Source organism: Leptonychotes weddellii, chromosome 5, assembly GCF_054177405.1.
Source record: "Leptonychotes weddellii isolate Sample4059 chromosome 5, ASM5417740v2, whole genome shotgun sequence".
NCBI classification, from domain to species: Eukaryota; Metazoa; Chordata; class Mammalia; order Carnivora; family Phocidae; genus Leptonychotes; species Leptonychotes weddellii.
The window spans coordinates 109,399,767-109,405,766 of record NC_138373.1 but is presented as its reverse complement, the minus strand read 5'-3'; the positions used below and the strand labels follow the sequence as shown (position 1 = coordinate 109,405,766).

Below are 6,000 nucleotides of genomic sequence, written 5' to 3'. Positions count from 1 at the left end.
TCATGACCTGAGCCGAAGGCAGTCGCTTAACCAACTGAGCCACCCAGGCGCCCGCCCCAGTTTATCTTTTAACATGCCTACTGTCTCCAGGTGAATTTGCCCACGGTCCCTATAATTCTACCTACGTCTTAATTTAGAACCTATACAGTGTTGATCATTTTATCTCATGACCTCATGAAGCTCAAGGTCACTTATGTGAACTGTTGAATCTGTTTTTAATAGAAAGTAAATAAATAAAAGCCTAAGAAGAACAGAACTCACATTCAGCATACCCTACACAATTATTTCAAAGTAAGTGCTATTTAACTGAGATTGTGAAATAAATGTTTAAGTATTTAAATATTTAAATCTGCACTGAAAACAAATTACTTCTAAGTTTGCACTTAAGGTGGATCTTTGTAATACTGATTTCTAGTATATCATTATTAATATATGTGAAAAACCTGTAACAGGGATGTTTGAGTGGTTAAGAGTTTCTAAGTACAATACATAGGATCCCTACCTTGTAGGAGGAACATGGTATTAAACCACTGGGAAACCCGCCAGCTTCAACAAATGACTTGAATGGGAAATATGAAGGATTCTCTCAGGGAAATATTTTTTTTCTCATAGACAGATGAATCAAGTCACAAACATTCTCTCTGCCATCTTTGGATTACACAAATCTTGCCAAATGAGAATCCACCTGAAATGTAGGTAGGTTTCAGGAAACTATAAAAGAACTCCCTGGAAACCCTTCATGAAATTTGCTATTGTATACCTGACACTTGGATTTTCAAACTGTAAAATGACTGCTGAAAAATTCATGAAATTATTTCTAGATTATTAAGTGAAAAAAATGGCATGCAAGTAATTAATTAGAAAAGGATATTTTAATATCCTCTAATGGTAAAAGTATTAGACTGTGCTCTCTCATTTATTGCACTGCATGATTTGTAATGTGTTCTACCATAAGCTCAATTTGTATATAAAACTAAGGAATTTGTTTCAGCTGGATTACCAATGGAAAGAGAATTGAGGAAATAAGTCACAAAGGCAATGTTAATATGGGGCAGAAATTCAAGCTCTGATAGTACATTTTGTACCTGGATATAGCAGAGAACTTTCCAATTAGGGCCAACAAGTAGAAAGCTGATAACTCCAAGCTGAGATTTATAGGGAAAGGTCAGCAGCATGTAATGAGAATTTGGAGCACATACATCCAGCTGTAACACCTTTAGTATAAGTATAGTTTCTAATGGCAAAAGCTAATGGCTCCATGACAATAATAAATAATGGTGAGACAATATTCTAGCCTCAGGCTTCAGCAAAAGAATTCTGGTGGCACTATACAATTTTCACGAACACTAGCTATAGGAATGGTTCTAAAGGGGTACCTTCATTCTCAGTGCATCAGCGGCACTAGAATCTGGGGAAACACAATAGGCAAGGAACAATCTCTTAATTGAATTCCACCCTTTCCTCAATGAATTTACTGCTAAGCACTGTCCCTGCAGAAAGAAAGAAATAAAAGAAGGAAGGAAAAAAGGAAGAAGGGAAGGGAGGGAGGTGAGGAGGGAGGGAGACATTAGTGTCCCATCATTCACTAGATACCATTCGGAATAAAAATGTAAAAATAAATAACACCGAAATGCATTGGAATTCACTGGGCACTTATTGTGTACCTACCAGTATAATCGCAGAGGATTCGCAAGGCGTGTAACGTGTATGGGGCCACCTGGAGTATAATCTGCAAGGCTGTGTCAAGCTGCTCTGAAGTCACATTTAGTAACATAGACTCCAAAGTTGGCAGACCTGAAATCAAGTGATCCTAACCATGTGACTATGGACAATTTAATGAACCTTGCTCAGTTTAGTTTCCAAATCCATTAAATGGGGAATATATTGTTCACCACCACTAAGTGTGACTGAGAAATAAATACAAATAAAACAAAGAGGACACTGCCTGGCAGAAGTTTGTGAGCTGTGAAACTCAGCTGTTTAATTTGCTATTATTATGAGCATGTACCAACTTTTGCAGGAAGTGATACAAAAAATATGAAGCAACATGCTACTTGACACATCACTGGATGAGAGACTCCTGGAATTCCTGGAAATAAAGTCTATTGCTAAACATTAAGTAACCATATCACTCTTACTTAACCCTTACCATGGAAATAGACCGCATATGCTATGATGTGGTTTTTTGATTGTGCACTAACTGATATGATTAGCAGCCCACTAGGGTCTGATGAATCTGGAACCTTATCGGCAGCCGCACTGTACAAACTGCAATTGCCCAAGTGCCACAACTTCCCCGAGTCCAAGAAAATAGAGCAGGGAAGAGCAGAACTGATAATAACAAATATACATGGCATAATGAAGTATTAACCAAGAAGACTGCCTAATTTTGTAAAAAGAAAATAAAGTACCCAGCCCACTGTAGATTTTTTAAGCTTTGTACAAGGACCAAGATAATGTACCTGGAAATCTTGTCACCTCCAACCCAAGATTAACGCAGAAGTATTCCTCTTCAATGCACCCAAGGCCTAGAATTCAGGTATATTATTAATGACAGGATGGATCCTTCACATGTAAGTAACCCAAAGATTACAAACCTTTGTCTATTTCTAATGCCAATGTCCATCAACCCATTAGTCACAGCAGTTTCTAACTTTTAAACAAAATTTTATTTATTATTTGAGAGAGAAAGAGAGAGCATGAGCAGAGGTTGGGGGGGTAGGGGCAGAGGGAGAGGGAGAAGCAGGCTCCCTGTTGAGCAGGGAGCCCAATATGGATCAGGACCTAAGCAGAAGGCAGACACTTAACCGACTGAGCCACCCAGGCGCCCCTGGCAGTTTCTTTCCATAGCTCTCCCTGCAAATGCTAGCACTGCCCAAAATATACCTGTATTGCTACTTTGAGAACCAAGTGTGTTTCAGCCACTCATATGCTGCCCAAAATACACCTGTATTTAGTTGCTACCTTAAGTACAAAAAAGGTCACACTGCTGGCTGTTCTTCTGGACATTTTACAAACGAAAATGAAAATATGCTGAGTTATTCCAGTTAGATTGTAGTGGTTCTTAACTGCTGGCCATTTTGGTCCCCAGGGGACATCTGGCATTGTTTAGAGACATATTTGGCTATGACAACTGGGAAGATGTTACTGGCTTCTAGGGGACAGAGGCAGTCCTAGACTCTGGTGAATCAAGGGAGGTACCTAAGTCTCAACATTTAAGGAGACAATCACCCATTCTTAGGGTCATGGAAGCACAAGATTAAACTTACATGGCCCTGAGAACGAGTACTTCCTTAAATATTGTGGCCCAACCCGAAGCAGAGGCCAGGGATGCCTCTAAATGTGCCCCATAAAAGAAATTGCCTAGTCCAGGATATCAATAGCGCTGAGGCTGAGAAACCCAGATTAGTTTGAAGAATCTAAAAAGAATCAGGGTTGGAAAATTGATTCCCGCCCTTTTCCAATTAAAGTTACAAATTCAAAATAACATTTTGTTAAATGTGCCTAAAAGTGAAAGAATACCAAACTCTAGCATTTAGGTTTAATTCACTTTACTCCTCTCTCTCTGTCTTGTATTACACTGCAGTCACGTATTTGCTTATTTAACTCTCCCCACAACATACAAACATGCATGCAAATGCACACACAGTAATTTAACCTCCTTATGGGCACAGACCAGGTTTTATTTTTATTTTCCCAACCGCCTCTATGTAACACAATGCTTTGAATATGTAAAGCACTCAAGATATGTTTTACATGATCAGTGAGGCAAGTATATATAATAATACACAACAGATAGCATGGACCATAATATTTCCTGGCCTTGAATCCAGTAGCAATTTTCTTTTCCTGCAGATGTCTCCACCTATCTCAGAGTCTTGAGTTTTGTCTCCGGTAGATAACTGTCTTGACATTTTGCTATAAACAAATGCCCAGAATGGAATCTCTTTCTTTCCCAAAGTCCTATTCTAGCAGCAGAAGAACTCTATTTTTGCTTAAGCTCTGAGTCCAAATTCATAAGAAAACAAACTCAATTCCCAATAACAGTAGAAGGAATAGCCTTGTAGTAGGTCAAACTCCTCAGGAAGCCAAATTGATGTCGCTTGAAAGCACATTCTATCAATCCCTACATCACCTTGACCTATTCTGAAACATTACTAATTTTGACTTTAAACCAAAATTAAGCTATGATTACCTAAGTGATTAATACATAACTATAAACACCTCCTACTGAAAAAGAATACAATACATATAGCATACAATACAAAAGAATACAATACAATGCAGTCAAACTTTTTGGCTATTTGTCCTTGAAACAAATGTAATATATGTTTCTATATATCTGATTTAACAGAAAGGAAACTGAGGGCCTTACCCCTAGGGATACCATGAAACCAATGATTTTAATCATTTTATCTTCTTATCAGAGATTTGGCATAACCTTTAACGAGTACCAGGAAAGATTAAATTCTGATAAGTTTATTATGAAATAGATACTGTGATACAATAATTCTACTAAAGATTAAATGCATACATATTCCATTGACATGATAACTTCCAAAATGCAAAGTCATAGAGACACTGTATTAGATTTTCTCATAGTGCTATTTGATTCTGTGCTAAGTAAGAATCATTTTAATTGTTTATCCATGGAATAAACAGCTGACTTGTTTTGAGTACCCAGTATAAGCCAAGTATTTTCTATGTGTGTCATTTAATACTTTCAACAACCCTGCTGAGAGGTTTTACCACCCACCTTTTGCAAGTGAGGAAAGAGCCTCAAAGAGATTTAGCAAGTTGCCAATTTTCATAACACTGGTAAACAGCGCTTCTAAAGCATGATCTTCCAACTATGTCAAACTGCTACTATCTGCAAAATGTTCTGGATTACATTTTAACCTATGAAAGGCAGACAATCTGCTCCTATCTTCAGAGTGTCCCACTAGTGAATTAATATATGCAACTTGATGTTAAGCTAGAATAATGCTCAAGGTCAAGCAAAGACTGTGGGTTTCCCAAGAGGAAATGCACATCAAGGAAAGTGACAACAACAGGAAGCTACCATTCTGCTGAGCTTTCAGTGGAGCATAGAGAGAAGCAAAGGAGAATCAGGAAGTATCAAAATCCCCACAAGGCCAATCCAGTTCATACTCCTTTGTTCCTTGTTTCAAAAACTGTTGACTTGGACCTACTATATAGGAGGCACCTTAGTGCCTCCTATATAGCATAAAAAGATGTAAATGTTTTTCTTCAGAAAGTTTACATGGGGGACGCCTGGGTGGCTCAGTCGGTTAAGCGTCTGCCTTCGGCTCAGGTCATGATCCCAGGGTCCTGGGATCGAGTCCCGCATCGGGCTCCCTGCTCCGCGGGGAGTCTGCTTCTCCCTCTGCCTCTGCCTCTCTCTCTATCTCTCATGAATAAATAAATAAAATCTTTAAAAAAAATAAAAAAAAAGAAAGTTTACATGGAATGTATGAAAATTTTAAAAAGCAAGATAATATACAATGAGTTCTAAATATTATTCAATCAGTGAGTGTTATGAAAATTCAAAGGGGGAAATAGATTACTCTTGCTGGGGTCATGAGGATATGCATGATTAAAAAGGGTGGAAGGGAAAAATGAAGGGGGGGAACTGGGGGGGAGATGAACCATGAGAAACTATGGACTCTGAGAAACAAACTGAGGGTTCTAGAGGGGAGGGGGGTGGGGGGATGGGTTCACCTGGTGATGGGTATTAAAGAGGGCACGTTCTGCATGGAGCACTGGGTGTTATATGCAAACAATTAATCATGGAACACTACATCAAAAACTAATGATGTAATGTACGGTGATTAACATAACATAATAAAATAAAATAAAATAAAATAAAAACCTTGGGGAAAAAAAAAGTATGGAAGTTAAGCTGCCCTTGAAGGACAGGCATAGTAGCAACAGGTAAGGACTGCAGAAGAAAAGATACTAAATTGATAGATCAAAAGTCTGCATACAGAAAGTTGTATA

At 38.3% G+C, this 6,000-nt stretch overlaps 1 protein-coding gene across 4 annotated transcripts in view; it reads right to left on the bottom strand.

The window, feature by feature from the left end:
• The window catches only part of SLC16A7 (solute carrier family 16 member 7), a 155,484-nt gene that overhangs the window by 124,333 nt on the left and 25,151 nt on the right, over window positions 1-6,000 (bottom strand). Inside the window, exon 1 of one of the 4 annotated variants that reach the window (XM_031018820.2) lies at window positions 1,669-1,947. The exons of the other annotated variants lie outside the window; for them this stretch is intronic. The gene's annotated coding sequence lies outside the window, so the exon portion shown is untranslated. Of the gene's footprint in view, window positions 1-1,668; window positions 1,948-6,000 lie in introns of those variants that run through there. 4 annotated transcript variants of the gene reach the window in all.